Below are 22349 nucleotides of genomic sequence, written 5' to 3' on the forward strand. Positions count from 1 at the left end.
TCCTGGTACGGGGTGCAGCACGGCTCTCCTCAGGTATGGGTGAAATTGCCGTGTCTGCTCCAAGCTGGGCAAGAGGGCACAAGGGTGTCAAAAGAGCTACCAAAACCCTTCTTCATGCTAGCCCTTCCTACTACCCAAATATCTAGCATCAGCCAGGCTTATAACATATAGAGCATTGGTCATTTAGGTAGGCAGGGAGCAATCGCCATGCTCTGCTACCATCAGACATTTCTACAGTGTTGTAACCAAGACATCAGCATCTGTTTGAGTCCTAAAGCATGGGTTCCTAGTATCAGACTTTCTCTGGTGCTTCCAGAGGTAAGAGAATTAGATTGTAACACAGATGGCCCAGGTCCATACCTGAACATGGCCACCCCAGAAAGCTGTGCCTTGGAGAGCTTTTTTTTGTGAGACTTTGATGGGCTTCCTGGCCACTTGTTTGCCTCCCCCTCTGTACAGGGACACTTGTGTCCTACAAAGGGGACTTCACATCTAGCATCATTTCTGAAATAATGTTTTGGTTTGGGATTGTTTGTTTTGTTGTGTTTTAACCAAATGTCTTTTGAACTAATATTTCTTTGTGTTATATTCCATTTTAAAAATAGTTTAAAGAGGCTGCACTTCTCCTCTACTGATGATTGCATCTATTACTCTGAAAATTCACACTGTCTCACTGCCTTAATGATGTCTTCTTTGGGTTTGAACAGGGATCAAGAGACAGATCCCAGTGAGGCACAAATCTTCGTGTCCGGCTTGTATTACAGGGACAGCAATAGCAGCACTTAAATCACACTGCAACTTTGCTTTAGCAAATGACATAATGGGAGTGGTGAGTCTCTCATGTCCACAGCTACTTCCTTCTCAGCCATAGCTGTCATTGTGTGACCATGCTTTTAGAGCGAGAAAGACGTAGGTCTCTGAAGCTAGCTTTGCGTACCAGGAAGGAATTAAAAGTAAGAGGATATCTTTAATGCCAATACACACAGTGCGGTAGAAAATGGATGTATGTGTGTTTCATCAAAAGCATATCACAGCTATGTTTATATGTTATGCTATGTCTACATGGTTACCACTATTAAACAATCCTGTTTTCTAATTGGGATTTATAATCACAAGAAGCAGGGAAAAGGGACTTTGTTGCTATCAGCCACAAATATAAATGATCACCAGCAGCAGGAGAGCAATCTTAATGAACTAACCTGACTTCATTTTCTAATGAGGCAATGGGTTTGCCTGACAGAAATCAGAAAAATATATTCTGGGGGGAGTTTGACATAGCCTATGGTTCAATAAATTAATGACAACAGAACAAATTAGGGGATGAATTGATGGCATGTTAGCCATTCTCCACTGACTACTGAGTGCTTTCTTTCAGCCTGAGGGGATGGCTCCATGTGCATTTTTCCTGCCTCTTCTTTCTTATCACCTTCTTATCAACTTCTTTCTTGAATGTGTTAATCCTCTCCCTAACACAAGCACACACACACACTCACTTACTACCACATGAAGACTAGCACAGTTTGCAAGACTGAATTGATTGCTTCAGTGAACAGATCTTTGTTAGAGATAACTACAAAGCATGAAAGCCATTTCCTACGTGCATGTACAAACTGGCTGCTCAGGGTGAGGGGAAGGGGGGATGCTCTCGGGTGGAAACCAGAAGCTAGTGGTTGCTGTCAGCAGGACTGACCTAAATAGCATCCTGAGTAGCACTGCTGCCAGGAAAATACAAATGGAGCCGGTCCCTCAGTGAAGCTGAATTGGCTGAGCCTATCCATGCTGAAGGGCTCTTATCTCACATCTTCTCTAAGGTAAGGATTTACACTCTCCTTTATTACAGGTCAGCTACTGTGCAGACCTTATCAGAAATAAATGCAGGAAGCAAACTGTTTGCAATGCATATTTGTCTTCACAATAAGAAAATGGGATATAATAAGGATCTTTTTCATAAAACAGTGACAAACTAGAAGTTGAGCATAGACATTTTCAGGTTAGACATGAGGCACCTAATAGTGGGCTTTCTTTAACAGTTGCCTGAACAATGAAGGGGAGGGGTGGATTCCTATGTTTTGAAATCCTCTGGATGCCGTTTTGGAGCTACACTTTAGTTCAGTGCAAGTTATTGGACCCAGTACAAGAATAACTGAATGAATTTCCATAATGGGGTTGTCAGGCTAAGTGATCTAGCAGTCCATTCTGTCCCTAAACTCCACAAAGCTACGAACAACTGGACTGACATTTCAGTCATAGATGTTCCACATCTATTTCCATGTGTAGGAGATTCTGCTTGAAGTGGGAAAGTTACAACTGATATAGGCATAAAGGAAAACAAAATCATTCTCTGTTATGATTTTATGGCAGTTGAAAATCCACGTGCAGATTTTAATATAAATGTCATGGGCAGTTTTTGAGGCTCATGAAGACTGGGTGCAGAAAGACCTAGAACGCTGTGATTGCTTTCACTATATACAGAACTATTTTAGAGGTTACCAGTGTTCTGGGCATTTAAATCCAAGATTATTTATAAGTGAGACTTGACAGGATCTGGAGGAAACCACTAGTCTTTAAAATGAAATCACTCATGCAAAATTGAAACTTTCCAACATTTTCTCTTTCGTATAGTAGAGAAATCCATAACTGAAACCAACAGTTGGAAGTTAATAGCAGACAGGTTCAGACTAGGAATAAGTCATGCACTTTTGGATGTGTTCTGAACTCTTGGCTAGAATGGGTTGTGAATGTCAGCAAAAATGCTGTTCAGGATGGTTTGAAGTAAGGAGTTCTAATGTGTAGCCAGCAAAGAGCAAAAGTAAAAGTGGGTCAGCTAGAGGTTTCGTTTGTGATGTCTAATTTAAGAAAAATGACTTAATCGCATGCCTATAGTCTACTGTGACAGTAGGAGAGCCCAATTTAGAATGACTTGAAGTTATTTTTAAATAGCAGCATTATATTCCATGTAGGATCCAAAGATAGCATCGCATAAAACAAAGAGCACATGTAATTGAAATACAGACCTACAAACAATGACTGTACTAGTAAACTAAACTGACCAGAACCAGTCAGCTCAAGGTTGCCACATGCTCTTCTGTGCTATTTCACCACTACCAAGCTTATGGCAGCACTGGGCCTGATGAGTATGAGAGCCTGACCTTCCCTGAAGAGGACCAGCTCTTCACCTGGGAGGAAGCTGGGACTCTCACCCCCACCAGGTTGCTCACAGAATGGAGAAATACTCCTGCACATTCTCAGATGCCTTCAGATGGAGAAACTGGACAAAATAGTCCACCCTTACAGTGTTTTTTGAAGCTCCCATGGCTGCTTGGAGTTAGTGGCCTTTATTTATTGCTCTGCCTTTAATAATTGCCCTGCTGCCTTGCAGGGTATTGAAACCATGCCTCTGGGCTCAGCCAGCCTGGAATACCATCCTGACCTCCAACAACTCGGTGTTTGGGATTGTCCTCCCAACAGGGCTGCCAACTGGGGCACTGCAGTCCTCCTCAGCTGCTAAATGGGAACCAAGATACAGGGATCTGGACCCTCAGAGGTGCTTAATTGGATGAAATAAAGTTCATTGAAATGAAGTTTCATTTTTCATTTAATTTCATTTTTTCATTTAAATGAAATTTTCATTGACTGAAATAAAAAATGAGTGAGACTTTCTTGGACCGTATGAGATTTAGGCAGGGGTTCAGAACACCCCTTGTATTTTTTCCTAGGGTGGTCTTTTGTCTGTTGCTGGTACATACCAACCAATTAACCCAAGCTTGCCATTTTAACCTCAATCGTTACATGGCTTCTTGCTAACTTCCTGAGAACATAACTCATTTTGTGTATTGGTGGCAGGAAGGTGAATGCTATTAAATAGACAGCCATTCCCTACTGACACCAGCTCAGTGAGGGATGGGTCACTACCTGCAAGCGTCTACACAGCTGCCCCAGCAGATACACCTCCCAGCACCCATACATCTTAGAGGTCTATTTTCTGCCAGTGTTGTACAAAAATTTGCCAGATATCAAAGCACATGTATGTCTTGTGTCTCTATCAGGAAGTACCATGTTGGACCTGTTGCTCTGAATGAAACTGATGTATTTTCAGTCAAAAATAGCTGAAAATCAGGAGTAAACCTAACACCTGTGGGCTGCTGTGCACCTCCTTGCTGGCTCTTGAGCAGTGTGGCTGCACGGGGTGCCTGCAACCTGCACACCTTGCCAAGAAAGGGTACAGACCTCGGGATGAGCCCCACCTCACTCTCCTACAGTAACATGTCTTATATGACTACATTAAAAATAGTTGGGAAGGGTGCAGTTCCACTCTGGGGAGCTCTCTGGCCTTCATGGATCTTTTCAGCTCGTGGCCTGGGTAGGAGGCTGGGATGCTGTGTACGGCCGTGGAGCTGTTTGAGCTATTGGTTTTGGCCCAGTGTTATGCAATGCATCTGGAGTGTGTGAAAGTGTCCAGTAGTGTTGCATTGAGGAGCAGGTAATGAACCTGAATGGAGCAAGCCTGCTTATAAATAATAAATATCAGAAAGTCCTAATGATCCCCAACAGCTTGCACACAAAGAAGGCAAGACCTGGTCATAGCCAAACACAAGCCAAATAATTTTCTTCCTTTCCTCCATGATTAGAAGGCATGTCATGCACCTTTTGCAAAAGTGCGTTTGAGTGTACATGCTAATAACAAAGCAAACCTCTGAGTGATGACAGGAGGCAGAGCCTGCTGATTCGACTTGCTCTCATAATCTTTTTACTGAAAAAGTTGTTTTCAGTTCTGGTTATGAGGGCACATTTCAAAGACTTTGCTCTTTCATGCCGGTTGTCAAACCAAAGCCCAGACAATGAGGCCTTTCCTTGAATGTGTTCACGGAAGCAGGTGACATATCAGAACTAGTAGTGAATCAACAGAGATTTGGCAAAGCTAATGTGCCCTGATGCAGACTTCAGTTTGTCCTGCTGGTGCTTGATGCAATCTGAATGACGATGACTGCCCAGGCTGCAGTGGGTGAAAGTCTTTCTACAGCTGGAAAGGATTTGCATTTCAGAGGAGATCCTCTGGGTAGGACTGAAATGGAAACATTGCATAGAATCATTTAGGTTTGAAAAGACCTTCAAAATCATCAAGTCCAATCATCAGCCTGACCTACCAAAGTCCATTGCCCATTAGTGTCACATCTATAAGTCTCTTGAATACCTCCAGGGATGGGAGCTCCACCACTTCGCTGGGCTGCCCATTCCAGTGCACATTCCAGTGCAATGAACTTCCCATTCAGCTGTCTGGGAGAGCTGTTAGCCTGGCTGCCCTGCTGTCCCCACCACGGGCTGCATGCAGTCCCACTATCCAATCCTCCACGTGGCTGAAAGCAGTCCAGGCAGGCTGGTTTTTCCAAGCCTTTTCCATCATCAGTGGAAGATGGCAACTTCTTAAAGAGAGTAATTGAGATCTGTTGTGCTGTGTTGTGGACTGACTCTTAAAGGAACATTGTAGCTAATAAAAAGTGATTTTTTTTTTCCTTTTGAATATGCTCATCTGACAGTATGTGAGGCTATGCCTACCATACCATACCATGCAGACCAGCTGCAGGCCCCAGCCTGGTCCCATAGTAGACCTTGTTTTAAGTTCACTGTTAGCATCCTCCCTGGCATGGTTCTGGCCTGTGCCAGCTAGTGCTTTCCCAGGCCATGGTGTATGCACAGTCAGGAAATATTTCCAATAGGCAGGCTGAACACAGCCATCATTTGTTATCCCAGAAGAAATTTCAATTTTGTGAACACAAACCATAATGTGGCCCTTCAAGGCCACTGAACAAACTCTACTTCACGTTATTTACCATGGAAAACAGAGACTTCAGAATATATTATGTATATTACTTGAGCTGCATCAGCTTAAGGTTTTGCAGCCCATCTCTTGACACAGTCAAATGCACTTGCTCAGACACCACTAAACTATAAATATATTTGTATAAATACTTTAGCACTTTTTTTTTTTTTCTTCAGTGGGTTTGAGCTGAGCATATGCTATGACTCATCTCAGTTGTGGTGGCTGCGTATGCAGCATAAGTTCAACTGTATTCAGTCCTACATACGTGCACCAAACTTTTGGCAAATTCCAGAACACAGTCTTTGAACACAAATGAGGAATGGGGCCTTAGTCCTTTGCTAGTCCTGCTAGGTTCACCAAGCCCTATTAGGCTCATTTGTCTCATTTTCCCCTCCTATTCACAGTGCTGGTGGATTCAAGCCATCCTTGAATGGGCAGCTAAATAGAAAATAAGAGCATAATGTGGTTCCTTGATAACACATATGGTCATATAGGGGTGTTCCCAAGGGAGTTTTTTCCCCACATTTTCTGCAGATTAATATTAACTGATATTCATTATTTTTAATGATTAATTTACTCGATTAACACATTTTTGAGAGAAACATGCAAGATGTTTAACTACAGTGATGACATAAAAGGTACAAAGTTCATACTCTTGGTTTGCAGATGTCTGGGTAATACTGAGGGGGAGCGTCTTGATTTGATTTCTGATGTAAGTATGTTGGAGATTAAAACAACTTCAGTAGCATAAATCTCTAACTTCTGTCTGTGACTCTAAGTCCATTCACTCCGAGCAGACCCATTTGGCTGGCTTTTGGCCAGATCTGTCAAGGGGGAAGAATCATGTTGTAAAGCAATAGCATCCTGACTCTGCAGGACACTGTTTGATCTTGCCTACATAGATGGGGCTAAGCCATGCTATGACGGCATTATGGCAATGTGTTGCAGCCCCTTGAAGATCAGGGGTTTTCTTTATCTGTATAAGTTGGACTCCCAGTTGGAAGGAGACCCTTCCCAAGTGAAGACAGGGAAACAGAGAAATCACGGGGAAAGCAGAACTACACTTGGGAAGAGTTTACAAGCTAGAGTGAGTACAGATCCATAACTGAGGAGGCTTTTCTTGCTCAAGGCCAGCTCCAGGCCCCAACTGAGGATATCTCCATAGCACCTGTGTAACAATATTATTTGCACACTCAGACCACAATAATGGGTGCCACCTCACCTCTTCCTGAGGTTTATTTGTTGTTACTAGAATGGAGCAGTGGAAAAACAAAACCTCAAATCCTCCTTCTCAGAGCCACCTTTATGTTGTATCCTGCCTTTCAGTTTGTTCTCTGTTATGAAAGAAAAAAGGGACTATGTATTTCAGTGTTCTGGCAATATTTACTTACCAACAGTTGGATTTGTACCTCTTAATCCTGTTTCAGACAAACATTGTAAGCTTAATGTAAGCTCGAAGAAAAGGAGGCAGCATTAGATATTTCCCATAGGATGCAGCAAAGAAATGAGAAGCCTTCACCTTTATGTTCAAAAGGAGTTTTCTGATGCACCCAAAAGCTAAGGAGACTTGGAGTGATGATAATTCATACCTGGGAGTCTGATGTGTTAGAGAGCTTTTCAGATTTTTCCCTATTCTTGGACTTTAACCCTTTGTCCATCACAAACCTGGCATTGCAAAGGAGCACCTGGAAAGTGGCTTTCCAGAAAAAGACCTGGAGGTCCTGGTGGACACCAAGTTGAACATGGGACAGCGATGTGTCCTTCCTAGAATGAATGCCAACAGTATCCTGGGCTGCATTAGGCAAAGTGTTGCCAGCTGTTCAAGGGAGGTGATCCTTCCCCACTGCTCAGAACTGATAAAGCCAAACCTGGAGTACTTTGGCCTCTTCTTCTCTCCCCAGTAGAAGAGAGACATGGACATGCTGGAGAGAATTCAATATAGAGCCAAAGATGGTGAAGGAAATAGAACACCTGTCCTATGAGCAAAGTCCTGGGATTGTTCAATCTAGAGAAGAGAAAGACCAGGGGGACCTTATCAATGGCTAAAAATACCTGAAGGGAGATTGTAAAGAAGATGGAGCCAGGCTCTTTTCAGTGGTGTCCAGTGCCAGGAAAAGAGGCAATGGGCACAAACTGGGACACCAGAGGTTCCACTGGAGTATCGGAAAGCACTTCTGTACTGTGTGTGTGGCTGAGCACTGAAACAGATTGCCCAGAGAGGTTGTGGAGTCTCCCTTCTTGGAGACCTTCAAAAGCCACCTGGACATGGACTTGGGCACCCTGCTCTGTGTGTCTGTCCTTGAACAGGAGGGTTGGACTTCAGAGGTCCCTCATCCACTCTGTAATTTTGTGATTTGCCACATGCTGGTGTTTTGGCAGCCCTGTACAGCCACAGAAGACAGTGCCAGCTCTGCACTCAAAAGTAGGGTGGCATTTCAGCTGAGAGCTGCTGGGAACACCTGAGTTGGGAATATATGGTGTATAAGCAGTCTGGTAGTGCCTATCATCCCTGTGAGGCAGAAAACCTGATCCTTGCCTTATCCTTATGGTCTCCATTTGTGGCTGAAAAACTGGGAAGCCTCACTTTTAGACTTGTTTTGCACATATGTCAGACTCATTTTGCTCAAATAATGATGTACTGTACAAAAAAAAAAAGAAAGGCAAAGATGCTACAATAGATGACTTGTGGAGGGGACCCTGAAGCGAAAGAATTGCAAAAGGGTTATCAATAAATTACTATAGACATCATCTTGTATTAAAGCAAGCAATGCTGTCACCATCAAGGCTTGTTTCCTCTCAAAATTTGCTGCTATGGTGTCTATGAAGAGCTGTGTCCATATTTGCTTCAATAAGGGAAATTATTTTGGCATTTATTAGCCACTTTTTTTTAACCAGTGCTCACAATATCTTCATATTTTTGACACCTCTTTATCTTTGCGATTTATTTCCTAGAAACTGGCATGGGCAGTCAAAAACAATGAAAGATTAAAACAAATAAATAAATAAAAATAGAGGAGGTTAGAAAAAGTTATAGAGACAAGATGATAAGCACTTTTGCAAAAATTGACGAAAACGTGAATGAAAAATGACCACTGCAGCTAATGCCCTTTGCATATCCCATCACCTTGGCCACTTTTTTTCCTGTGCAATGGATTTCTACATTTACAAATGCCAATGAAGTTTTACAGCTCTTAGTCATAGGGAGTTGCAGTGGCTTAGTAATGATTCTGGCACAGTGAAGATTTCATTTTACAAATCCTTTCATTTTTTCCGTCATTAATCTTGGATGATTTGTCCATGCCTCTTTCTTTATCTTCTCCCTTCCAGGAGTCGGTCTTCCCTCAAGTGTCCTAGTGGGCTGCTCAAGCCAGCTGCAGCGAGGAGGGCAGGGCTGTGATGTGTCCTGAGCCTTTATCTCATGTCTGCTACTGGGAATCTCCGTTTCCTTCACTGTCATTTGTTTCATCATCTTCTGGGTGATCAACCCCCTCAGCAGCTGGTCAGTGTTTCGGTAAATGCAAATCAGCAACCAAGCTCACCAAGGCACAGGACTGGACAAAGCCCATTTGTGGTGATACGTTCCACTGGCACATCTCCAGTCCTTTCTCCAAAACAGAGAGAAGTATTTAATTGAAGTAAAACATAAAAGTGATTTATTTTTTATTTATTTATTTTTTAATACCTGGCTTCTTATATTCCTACCGAAACCAGCAGCTCAACTGAGCATTTCTAATCTCCCTCTCCTGCTGGTAAAACACCCAAGCAGCACCATGTCTAGGCAGGGTTTGGATACTGAACAAACCAAAACAGGGGCTCATGGGTCACCTCTACTGGGTTGAAGTAGCCCTCAGACCAGGTTTAAGTGTCTTTGTCGGCCCATGTTTCTTGCCTGTATAAGAATTTGTGGGGCTGCTTCTGGGTGGGCCAATGTGGTTCTCCATGTAAGCGCAGCAAGCCCATGGAAGCCACAGTGTGGACAGGCTCCAGCACTTTGTACCAGGCCAGGAGCTTCAATGTCCCTGTGTTGAGTCTTCAGACAGCCTCTGCTCCACCTGAGGGATTTTTAGGGGGCCTCTTACTATTTAGCACAGGAGCAGATGTGATGTCAGAACCTGACCTCAGACTAAGGTCCTGGGAACATCCTTGGCACTCTAGGCTTCTCCTGCTGGGTAATTCAGACATCAGGCAGACGACAAGCCTGTTCCCCTGGTCTCAGACGTCCTTGGGTGGGCCCAGCCAAGTGCACTCCAACTGCCTGCTCTGCTTCCTCTCACGCCCACCCAAGGCAGGAGCCAGAGGAGAGCAAAGGCAGCCATCCCCTCCCAGCAGGGTCACCTGCCAACGCCTGGCAGGGCTGGGGGAGGTTAGTCAGAAACCACTGGAAACGGAGCAACCTGGGAGGAATCTGCTTCATCATACAGCTGCTATTGCCCAACCTGAGCTTTGCACAAGGCAGTGATCGGTTCCAACTGACTCATGCTCAGCCCTGGCAGGGGAGAGCTCGCGTCAAGAAGTGCGTGTGGTGCTGAGGGCTGGGGACACCGCATTTCGGAGAGCCTCAGCTTGCAAGGGAGCTGGGAATGAAGCGGCCAGAGGGGATGTGCTGCTGAGTATTGCAGAGAAAGCTTTGAGCCAGCTGGGGGGAGGAAATGCAGCCAGATCCCTATCTCTCAGACGTGTGCTGAGAGCTTACTCTTTTGCCCAGAGAGGGCACTCCTATTGCAGATATATTAAGAGATCTGCACAGACAAGCGATAGCGCGGGTGTCCAGAAGCTATTAATAATAATCACCAAGAACATTTCTCACCTCTGCTCCCAACTGTGAATATTTTATGAGCTCAAGTCAACGTTTTGAACCCATTATATTTAAAAAGATCCAAAATAATGTAAAAAGGACTTACCCTTCCATTTGCTCAGTGTTACTGGCCAGGAACAACACATAATTTCTTATCCATTAAACAGAGAAAAAGTGATGACATAAAAATAAGGGCAACATGGATTTGGTGTTTACACACACAGGGAATAGGAGGATTTACTCACTTTTGGTCTGTATCTGTTGTAGTTCTGCTCAAGGTGACTTGGCCAGAGTGAAACCACGTTCAGTGCTGCTCAGATCAGTAAATACATACCGTGCTTCCAGTATAGCCATGAGGGGAAAGGTCTGAGTGAGAGGACTTTTGAACCACAGGATTACTTTGCACAAAAATTGCATTTTCCGATAGTGCCCTTTCCAGTAATTCAAGGTATCAGTGGGATAGCTTTTTCTTTATTTATTTCTTGTTTTTATTATTATTATTATTTAACTGTTTTATAGATGAAGGAGGAAGTGCCCTTTCCTTTTATTTTGCTACAGCTCCCTGGTTGCAGCCCTTTTTTTTTTCCCAGCCTTGTAGTGTTTCCTCCCTTCCCCCAGTCTGCCACAGTGTCAGTGAGAAACAAAACTGCTGAAACCTGAGCTTTCTGGCTAGAGAAGATGAAGAATGAGAGGAGGAGGTGGTAATTAAACCCTCCCCCATATTATTCATGCAAAGGAATTGTCTTTGAACACCACTCCATCCTGGGAGCCTCTCAGAGTTCAAAGAAAAAGCTCAGTTGCTGTCATTCTGGGGCCTTAATCTAATCACAATGTCCCCCTTTGATTTAAAAATCTTTTTAGGAGGTGGCAAATACCTCTTCCCATCTATCCTTTTATACTTAATTTTCATATTTTAGTCTGAAAAATGTGCTACTTGTTGATTTGGTGTTTTTGTTGTAGTGCAAGGTTTTATTGTTTAATTTAGGCTGGTTCCTGTTACTGGCTATCATTTAAGAGATCCAAGCCTTTGGTAGTATCAACAACAGAAAAGTTTTGTTCTCTGTATCAGTAGACAGTTCTCTATATCTCTATATGCATGATAAGACTGGAGTGAGAGTAGCCTCTATCTTTCAAGATATTTCCAAATTTATGCTCCAAGGAGCAGTTTATACGTATCTGATTCTTGAGACAGGCAGGATCTACCATTTCAATAACTTGGCAGATAAAGAGCAGCAGTGGCTGGTATTCCTCATCCTTTTATTGCCCCATTTCCAATGAGGAAGCCCAGAAAACAAACAAACAAACAAACAAAAACTGTAAAAGTTAGTACAGTTCCATGCAGAACACACACATAGACCCTCAAACACAGTTATATGTTCACACGCATGCACACACACTTGCTCTTTTTTTGTGTGTGTTCTTCATTGTGTGGCCTTCAAAAAGATTGGAAATGCACAACACCCCTTCCATTATTGTTTCTGAGATTTCCACAAGAAATTTGTAGTGTTTGTTACTCAAGAACCTGGGTAAGATGGGGCTGCTTCCCACTTTTATGTCTGCTCTCCAGCTAACTTTCTGCATTGCTTTTAGTGTTTATTTATTTATGAGTCTGCTTATTTCTAGGCTTGTTCAGAGTACACTTATCTGTATGAGGTGGTACTGCAGATTCTTGCAGAGTTTAGGTACTAGAGTGTGCCACTGGATATAGGCAAAAACTAGGATACTGTTATTGAAGTCTGGGACGTTTCTGAGCAAGTGAATTGAATATTAGGTTCTTGTCAATCTAATGGCTGGAGAGTTGCTTGTCCAAATGCAAGCATGAATGCCTGGGCTTAGGTGCTGAGACTCTGTGTATGTCCCACCTGAGGCAGAATTTTAGGACATCTTGTTCTTAGATTCTAATTTAAATGAGGCAACAAGATTTGATGTTGTTTTGTTTTTCTGAGGATAAAAAACCTTCAGACCAAAATCAAAAATAATAACAACACTTTCAATAATAGAAATAGTAACAACATAGAATAAACTTCCCATTAATTTAAGGTTTTCAACACACGGTTTCATTTTGAAAGCACTGAACAATAGTAGCTCTCCTCCATCTCACATGCATCACTATACACACTTTAAATTACTTACCACTTCTTTAAATGTCCAAATATACAGTTGGCATACTTAACGTTTAACATTTTGTTTAGATTATTCATTCTAACACTTGTAGATGTGGATTTACAGAATGGTGATAGCTACTTAAAATCTATATCCAGGTGAAGTTTTTTCATGCTATTTGTAAATAACAATTTCAAAAACTTCTAAGTAGTTTTGACATACTTCTTGTGCTTGAGTTCATCTCTCCTTTGTATATCTAAGTATTAGGTGTCAACTCTTAAGACGATCATTTAAATTCTCCTTCAATACTCAGTAGACAAAGGTAGACACTGCTGATAACAATTTGTCCCTTCCTAAGATTCTTTGGATGAAAGATTCAATGAGTGCTTCATGAGAAACCTTGGGTTATCAATTAAAGAGAATGTCTAATTTTGGAAGCAGTTAAGCTAAGGCCATCCTTAAGACCCTAAATCTTGGCTTTCACAGGAGTGAAAATCTGCTTCATTAAGAGTGACTGGTGTAGACAAATGTTGCAAAATTGTTATAATTAACTTTGCATATTGAGAAATACCAGTGGAGGAGAGCTGGGAAATTAAGATTGATAATCCAAAAGATGATTAGTTTCCTTTCTCCCACATGAAAATGACCAGGTTGAGTCCTGGCTGATTTTGAGTTGGAGCAATGGGAAGGGAAGATCAGCTGAAATTTGCCTTCCTCTGTCAAAACTGTATGATGATGTGAAGGAGAACTTGTATTGCAGCAGTCTGCTTGGAGAGCAATATTTTTGTTCTTTATATTAGCTCCCTTCACATATTAGAATATATCTTTTTCTATTGCAAATAGATAGAGCTTGATTTTTTGTTTGCTCATTTGTTTTGTTTTGGTAAGAAATACACCTTGTAAAAAATCTCATGAACAGACAACTTGAACATAGTTGTCTTTTCATAAACAGATGTGGATTCAGTTACAGATGTTATCAATAAAAATAAAATGTCTGACAACAGGGAAATAAACAATTGAACAATGAAATATAAATTCACAATTTTCTGTAAAACTAAGCCAGGCTGTTAAAAATCACAGCTTCCATTTCTAGTAAAATCTTGGATGTTATATTTCTGTAGAACCTGTTTGTACTTTGGTGATATTTATCTAAATAATATACACATGGAAAGATATGAAAATATGGACTTTAATCTCTCCGTAATTTTATGTTGATTCACTTAGAGGCAAATTCAGGATGACCTGACCTATCCCAAATGACATCAGACTACATAAAATCACACAAATACCCACAGTAGGAAAAAAAAAAAAAAAAAAAAGTATTCTAAGAGTATTCTGGTCGGAATAATTTTGAAAAATCACTGTGTAATCAGTACTCCAGATCTCTGATTTACATTCATAACAGCCAAATGAATGAATAGGCAAAGTTATTGGGGTGACTTCCAGAGCCACACTTCCAAAATAAAACAACAAAGGTTGAATTTGTGTTTGGATTTGACTGATTCAGTGAAACCAAATCAAAGTTGTGGGCCTGGTTCCTTAAAACAACCAACACAGCTATGATCACCATTCACATCTCAACATTAGGCAATTTTGTAACATTTAATGTGGTTTACATCAGTGGCTGCAGGGCAGGGAAAACTGTAATCTTTTCTTCTTTTTTTTTTTTTTTTTTTTTAATGAGCTTTGCTTTCCTTTTTTTATTTTTTAAAGAAAAAAAATAGTGTAAGGCCTTATACCAAGAAAAACAAATATGTATCTTTTCAATATTGTTTATTTGTTTCAAGAGCAAATACTTATAAAAGGGCTAAATCTTGTTACTTTTGCTGCTATATGTTTCCTTTATATTCTTTCACTAATGAGTGATACCACCACAAAGAATGCAAAATGATTATTATTCCTACTGTGGGTGGAGAAGAAATATCCACTGATTAAAATAAGGAGTATGTTTCACATTATGCCCCAATGATTCACTGTGTAACTCTAAAGTAGGAGTGTTGGGCTACGGGTCTCTTATCTTATTCTTCAATGTTTGTTGTCTACGAAATGAATTTACCATCTTTGAAGTCTTTAGGCACTTGTAGATTTTTGTGGTGAAAAGTATTATTATGGTATTGGTCATTTTATTAGTCAACGAGGTATTGGGAAGTCAGTGTTACGTCACATCCCCATCTGTTTTATTACTGGCATACAAAATGAACTTTCCTCGCACGGTCTGAGGTCAGCCTTGTTGACTTGCACCTCTGATGCCCACCCTTCCCTTCATGCACTCCCTGAACCCTACTGTTATTTTGTCTGTGCTGCTTTTAATTCCCATTTCTATTTTTCCCCAAATTCCAGCATGTAGTGGCAAGCCATGGAGAATCACTTTGATGCTTCGGCCAGTTTGCCTATCTAAACTCGTTCAGCGACAAGACTTCCTCACTTATCTCCAAGGATTCATGAACTCCTAAGCAAGATGTGCAAATTTCAGCCGTTTCAGTTCAGCAGTTTTGGTTCTCATGCAGTCAGAGCCCAAGGGTATTGCTTTGAATGCTTAACTGGAAATGAGAGCCAGATAAACACAGAGCAGAGGGCCAGTGAAATCCTATCATAAATCTATCAGGCAAACAGAAAGCCCTCCCTGACCATCAGGCTGGTTCCAAAAGCGTGGTTAATGGAAGACTCATGTGCCAAAGAACTCCTGTTACTAGATCATGGGGAGCTGAGATGTTATTTAATCCTTTGTCTTCTTCCTTGATTCCGGTTATGTGAGTGGACTTCAGATTCTTCCCTGCCCCATCCCAGTAGCTGTAGAAGCCAATGAAAATTTTATTGAACATGTGAGATTCACTTGCTTCACTTATTCCAAGTATGTGGCTGTACCGTCTTCCAAAACACCCTCCAGACAAGGGAACGTATAACCTTGACTTGGCCATAGTTAAAAAATGTTCTTAAATGCACTTGTGAGGTCAATAGCTCTGTGGAATGATTGCAATAGCTGCGGAATGGATGCAATAGCCACGGGCACTGGTTTCATACAACATAGTGATGAGGGAGATGCTTACAAATGCTCCTGATGAGAACACTTCTGGCTGCCACAGCTCACGGAAAGCTGATTGGGGCTAATTCTTAAAAGACACAGATACACACTGGAAAATCCGTGAAAATTATTTTTGGGTACAGGACTAAAACCTGGCTTTATAGAGGTGAGCAGAATTTCCACTGATTAGATTAGGCCCCAGACTTCTTTTTCCAGCATTATTCCTAGTTTAGTTCAATCTCATGCTGCTTCCTGAAGGAGAGGCAAGGAGAGTTTTGCACTTTTATGTTCGCTGAGCATGGGTCTAAGGCTGGGAATCAGCTTTTGCTATGGTGGGTTCATTAGCTCAATGATTAACAGAGGTTTGGTACTGACACACGCTGAGTGCAGACAGTATAGATTTTTGTTCTGGGTAGCTGCAGATTACTAATCTCTGCAGCTGCTGATGAGAAATTGGTCTGCTAACAATAAACAAATTCTTATGAGAGCTCAGCTTCCCCTCCAGAAGCTAAAGTGTTTCACTCACATGGATTATGTTTGCCATCTTCTTTCACTGCACATATTTTCGCCTTCATGCCTGACTTCCAAGTGCAGAACAAGAGCAGTCAGGTCACCTCACCTTTTTTTGTCTTTAGGTTTTCCTCCTCAGAAAGAAATCCTTCTCCAAGGAAAGTGAAGCTTATTACCCCCTTGCAGATGGCAAAACTGAGTCATGGGGAGAGGTGACTTAGGTCATCAAGAGGAAAATGGAAAAAACAGTTGCATAAACTTGATCTCTAGAGTCCCTGCCCAGTTTCTAGCTCCTGTAAATGTCAGTCCCACAGGGTTTAAGCTAAAAACAATGTTGGTAAATAGGAAACTCCCTCTAGACTTCGATGGGCTTCAATATCAATACGTATTAGTACACACACAAGCACACACATATGTATGTACCCAAGGATGACAAGCTCCAGCAGCATAAAAACATGAGTAAAGCTTTCCACAGCTTCAAGTAATTTTGTCTCCACGTTGCCTTGAAGTCATCAAAAAAGTGTTAGATTGACGCAGTGATTACAGTTCCTGCGGTCAGTCAACAGTAACCTTAGCACCACAGTTGCGGGCTGAGTGATTACACACAATGAGAGGGGATTTTTCCCAGTGAAAGATGAGAGGGTCCCACTGCTGTGGATCTGGGTCTCCTGCAGACTTCCTGGACCTTGTGGTCTGCCTACTCTGGGGCATTTGGAGGTTTTGCTCTATCTGGATGCAGCTATAGGAGCGCTCATGGGATGGGTCCAACTCTGCCCTTCCAGGGCAAGGTGAGCAGCAGCGTGGCTCCTCCAAGACTTGTCACTATGGCAGTGCTTCAGCTTGCTCCTTGTACTTGCTTACACTGCTTCCTCTGCTCACGCTGGATCAACACTGCTTGAAGTATTTTCTGAAGAAAAGGGAACAATGGCAGCTCCAGGGAGCTACACGTGTTTTTCTAAATCATTTCTTATAATTCCCCTTTCCTAAATGGAGGAGTTCAAACCTTCCATGTCACACGTGTGCTACTAATCATCATTTTCCTTCCAAGCCTGTTAAAATTTCCACTAACTCATCTGGAGTCCCCTGTTTCAAGACATGATAATGTTTTGTGCTCAATTTCCCTTCTAATTAGATTATACAAACACTGTTAGCCTTCCTAAGAATGAGACTATCAGTAACAAAACACTCTATCAACTTCCAGTGCTTTAGCAAAATCCCCTTTTAATTTTATCAGTCCAGTGTGAAGCCCCCGATTAGGTGTTAACAAGCCAGAGTATTTTCCCTTGATAATTCTTAAGCACTATAAATATATATTCACTTCTTAAACATCAAACCATGTGTACTGTAAAGGTTTTCTGGTTTCCCATTCACTGCCTTCTTTCATAAATCTTTGTTTCTTGAAACCTCCCATGTTAAATGCTTATAACAGCAGTATCAGTATCATATCTGGGTATGGTAATAGTTTTTAAAGAAAGGAACAGTTCTTCTTTATGTTGCTAGCATGTCATGAACCATTTATTTGATATATATTAGATTATTCATACATGTAAATTTTTATGAATCTAAGATACTTATCAGTGATCCACTGCTAAGTGCAACTCCTTTTGCATGACAGGCAAATTATCTTCAGTGGATCATGACAATATGACAGAAGAGAGATGACTTCTGTGGTCAGTATTGTCCTTGGAAAAGACACCTCATCTTTCTGCACCTGCTGATCCACCTGGCAGACCTGGGGTCTTCCCCTTCAGACATGCTTCAGGCCTGGCAGATTCATCCTTCTGGGCCATTTACAAGATAGAAATGGGAACTGGACAGAAGATAACCAGAAACTGAAGAGCCTCAAGGAAGCTTAGAAGGAAGGGATACTGCTAGGCCATGGTCATGTAGGGCCTAGGCAAGGATGATGAGAGATGAGCCAAGACACAAAAATCAGGTTGGAACTGCCCATCTGTGACAGTAGACAGATTTTAACTGAGCTGATTTCCCACTGTCTGCATACCTGTGGGGTGGCTTGACATTTTCCCTTGAAAGTCAATATGTATCTTTCCTTGACATTGAACAGTAGCGAGATCCTCTTCTGAAAGATTGAGTGTAGCTAAACTACTTTTTGCCCCCTGGACGCTCCTTCTTTGCAAACTGTTCGCAAGTTCAGACGTGAGCACAAAAACACGTATGTGCTCAGTCATCTGTAACAATTTCCAAATATTTAGTCTGCTTATCTGTGATCTTTTCTTCTTGTTATATTTCCTGTACACAGTACTAAAAATCCTCTAGGAACTGGAGTCTTTCTGACCTGTCTCTCTCAAGCACTCTTTACTGGAAATGGGTCACAATTTCAAAACCTGTTAAAAGTGTTATTATTGAGGGAAAAGAGAGAGAGAAAGAGAGAGAGAGAAAACAAAAATTGATCTTCATCCCTTTGGACAACATCTCTGGTCACACTTTTCCCAAAGAAATTCATTCTGACATTATTTATGCCTTCATCGCTCTGAAAGTAAGAGATGACCTATTCAGGTACAGAAGGGCAGAAGAGTCTTAATGTGCTTAATGCCTAATTTGAATTTGTCAGGCCTCAAAGTATCTTGGAAAAAAAGTATGTTCTATACCTCCAACTCTTCAGCAAACCAGTGAAAAACTTTGTATTAGAATAAAAAGTTGCACCTCCCAGTTGTTCTGCTCTTTTCCTCCTTTCCTTTCTTTCTTTTTTTTTTTTCCACATACTTGTCTTTGAAGGCATCCTCTGTTCATTTTTCTGTTCTGCTACACAAAATTTTCATAAGAACACAATTATCTCCTGCCTTAATATACATTTTTTTATATAACGTTAAAGATCTTATAGTGTTAAGGATGTGATTATCTCTTGGAGAGCAAGAAATAAAAAATGAAATTGGCTGGAATTGCTTTGTTGTTAGACATTGGAACAGGCTGCCCAGGGAAGTGGTGGAGTCACCATCCCTGGAAGTCTTTAAAAGACGTTTAGATGTAGAGCTTAGCGATATGGTTTAGTGGGGACTGTTAGTGTTAGGTCAGAGGTTGGACTCGATGATCTTGAGGTCTCTTCCAACCTAGAAATTCTGTGTGATTCTGTGACTTTCATTCAAAAAGTCATTAGGATTGTATATAACAAAGTTTCTAACATCTTCCCTACCATCATTTTTTCTGCATCTTTTTCAAAAGCTGTAAATTACTTTAATGTTGGTTTTTGTAATAGAATTCAGTAGGTCGAAGCCATAATATTTACAATCTGGAGCTGTCATTTAAATATTTCGATTAAATTATGTGTTGAATGCTTTGAATTAATATTTAAATTTAAATTCAATTAAATATTGAATGGTGCTCGGGGAAAAGGCCACATCGATATTTTCACTTTCAGGATTTATTTTACTTCAAACTCACTACAAAATTCCCCCAGGGAAGAACACAATCACTGCTCAGGAGCTCTGTTTGTGAAGAATCTACTCACAAAGGATCATTTGCCATTAACAACCAATTAGTTTTAAGGCTATTTTTTTTTTCTTCAGGCACAGAAAAAATATCAGTTTAAAAAAAAAAATCATATGTCGTAAAAAAGAACAACAAATAATTCTTAAAAGTCTAAACCATATTAATAACAACTGCTAATTTTATAACAAGAATAGAAAAAAAAATGTAAAAGGGAAAGAAAGTGATTCATAAAATCAATCTCCTGAGAAACTGTAATACATAGAAGTTGTACAATATACTTTGATGATTCATGATCCTGCTGCCCTCTGTGTGTAAAGGTTTGCCCTCCCCCCTCTTGCAGTATTGCTAATTTCACTACTCTTAAACCATCCCAGACAGAAAGTAGCCAAGTCTGACATTGAGTATCCTCTGTAAAGATGAACTTACAGATTCTGGCAATGCCTTTTTCCTACTCTGTCATTTTTAAAGGAGAGTGTTTTATATTTTCCTAATGTTTCAGTTTTAAATTTAAACTAGATAGCTTTCACTGCCAGGCAAAATAAAGATAAAGCACACAAGACCAATCAACAAGGAATTATAAAATGGGTATATTATTATGCTAATCAACACAATTTTGTGGAAAATAGATTTTCTACTAGTGGAAATTCAAATAGATATTTTCTTTTTTTTTTTTTTTTTTTGGGGGGGGGGAAGATTAGATGTTGGCGAATAAAGATAATTGTTCAGATTTAGCAAAGTTGCATTCCTGCAAAGTTATTTAATTTAGCACCATCGTAGTTAAAATGTCAATATAGCACACATTAAATGGATTAAGATCTGGCCAGCTGGCAGATTTCAAAAAGTAGTTGTTGATTGGGAATTGCTACCAAATGGATATATTCCTTAGGGAAATTCCTTAACAGGCTGTTCCATGTCTAACACTGTTCAACATTTTTATTGACTCTTTATTTGAACATTTTGTAATAAGTTTTGATTTTTCTTGCTATGTCTGTCAGAGTACTTAGCGTTTAGTTATGTACATGTTTTCTGTAAACTGTTAGCTGCTTGTCAGGCAGAGTTTAGCTTTAATTCTTTCTGTTGCCTTTTTTGGCCTGGACAAAATATTTAGCTTTTTAAGGTTCGTTGTGAAGGTACACATTAAATTTTAACTACTATTCTGTTTTGCTGTTCTTTCTTTTTCTTTCCAGAAATAAGGGAAGACACTAATGAGTTGTGCCATGGAAAGGAAGAAACCTGTGCCTGTGATGTGACTCTGTTTTTTACTCTGCAAAATAAATGCATATCCTTCTTAGAAGGATCTCCTTAGTTGTAATCTGAATGAGAGAGGCCTAAGTTTGGTAATGTTTGCATATATATAAAATTCTTCATTTCAGGATCATACAGCGTTAAAAATTATTAATTCATTAGAAGGACAACATAATAATATAATAATAATCAAACCAAAGTCATCAAAACCAATGTTGCCAATGACACTTACGGTATAAGTGTTGATTTGAAGGCTGCAGAGACGCACTGAGAGGGGGATACACCTGGTAGGTATCTGTTCAGAAGTGTGGAAAAGGCCAATGGAATAGGATTATGTAAAAGTAATGTATGAGCATGTTTGTCAGTATATAAAATCATTTCTTTTATGAACAGCCAGGTTTTTAAGGGGGAGAAAGCATGGTCTCATTTTGCACACTGGGGAAGGTTTAGTTCCAGCTATGCTGATATGGTGGAAAAGAGAGAAGATGCTGAACAGATTTTTAAGTTTCAGAGGATGAAAATGATTGTACAAAGGGTGTCCTCAGGCTTTGAGGAGCCTGTGGCTTTTGCATATCACTAATCCTAATAAAAGAATTGGATCACTGCAGGGGTTGTTGTGAGAGCCTCCGCTACAAACTGGAGCAGCAGCTGGAAACTTAATGGGTGAAGCGATAGGTGGTGGGAAAGACAGCTTAGGAGTATACCTTGTTGGAAAAAGTAGCTGAGGGCAATTACCAGGGTAGCTTACAGTAACTCCAGTCAGCAGGAAGAGCCAGCCACAGACACTGCCAGCAGAAAGCACCCACCAAGAGCAGCCCAAAGGGAAGGACTGATGGCAAATGGGGTTTTGGCTGTAAGCACCAACAGTGACCAGGGCAGCTGTGGAGTCAGCCAGCTGCCTCAGGGGACAGCTAGAGCTCAAGGATGGCTGTCTTTCTTGGGCACCAGAATAACCTTCCTACCAGCGAAATTTGCCTGAGTCTGGATCAAAACCAATGAGCAGGATACAACAAGGAGAGGATGGGTGTGGATGGCTCCAAAGCACTGAACTTTCAGAGGTCTCTTTTGACTTCTGAGGACAGGCCAGGTATCTCAGGGGGGGGAATGGGATTGTGTTCCTTTCTCTTGATTATTTTTTTTGAGACTACAAATATGTGACTGAAGTTCAAGCACATGCTATAGAAATGTAGTTATCGGTTACATTTTATCTAGGTGGGAAAGGAAAGGAAAGGAAAGGAAAGGAAAGGAAAGGAAAGGAAAGGAAAGGAAAGGAAAGGAAAGGAAAGGAAAGGAAAGGAAAGGAAAGGAAAGGAAAGGAAAGGAAAGGAAAGGAAAGGAAAGGAAAGGAAAGGAAAGGAAAGGAAAGGAAAGGAAAGGAAAGGAAAGGAAAGGAAAGGAAAGGAAAGGAA

General features: G+C 40.9%; 1 long non-coding RNA gene across 2 annotated transcripts; it reads left to right on the top strand.

Annotated features, from left to right (window-relative positions):
- Positions 1 to 1151: 1151 nt before the first annotated feature.
- On the top strand, positions 1152 to 21890 carry LOC137851442 (uncharacterized). 2 transcript variants are annotated; one of them, XR_011093181.1, is made up of 3 exons: positions 1504 to 1811; positions 17864 to 18184; positions 20883 to 21890. It is a non-coding gene; the product is annotated as an uncharacterized lncRNA (long non-coding RNA). The 2 variants fall into 2 exon arrangements; XR_011093180.1 differs by lacking the exon at positions 20883 to 21890 and having other exon boundaries at positions 1152 to 1811; positions 17864 to 19148.
- The last annotated feature ends 459 nt before the right edge of the window (positions 21891 to 22349 follow it).

The sequence above is a fragment of the Anas acuta genome, chromosome 2 (assembly GCF_963932015.1).
Source record: "Anas acuta chromosome 2, bAnaAcu1.1, whole genome shotgun sequence".
In the NCBI taxonomy this organism is placed as follows: Eukaryota; Metazoa; Chordata; class Aves; order Anseriformes; family Anatidae; genus Anas; species Anas acuta.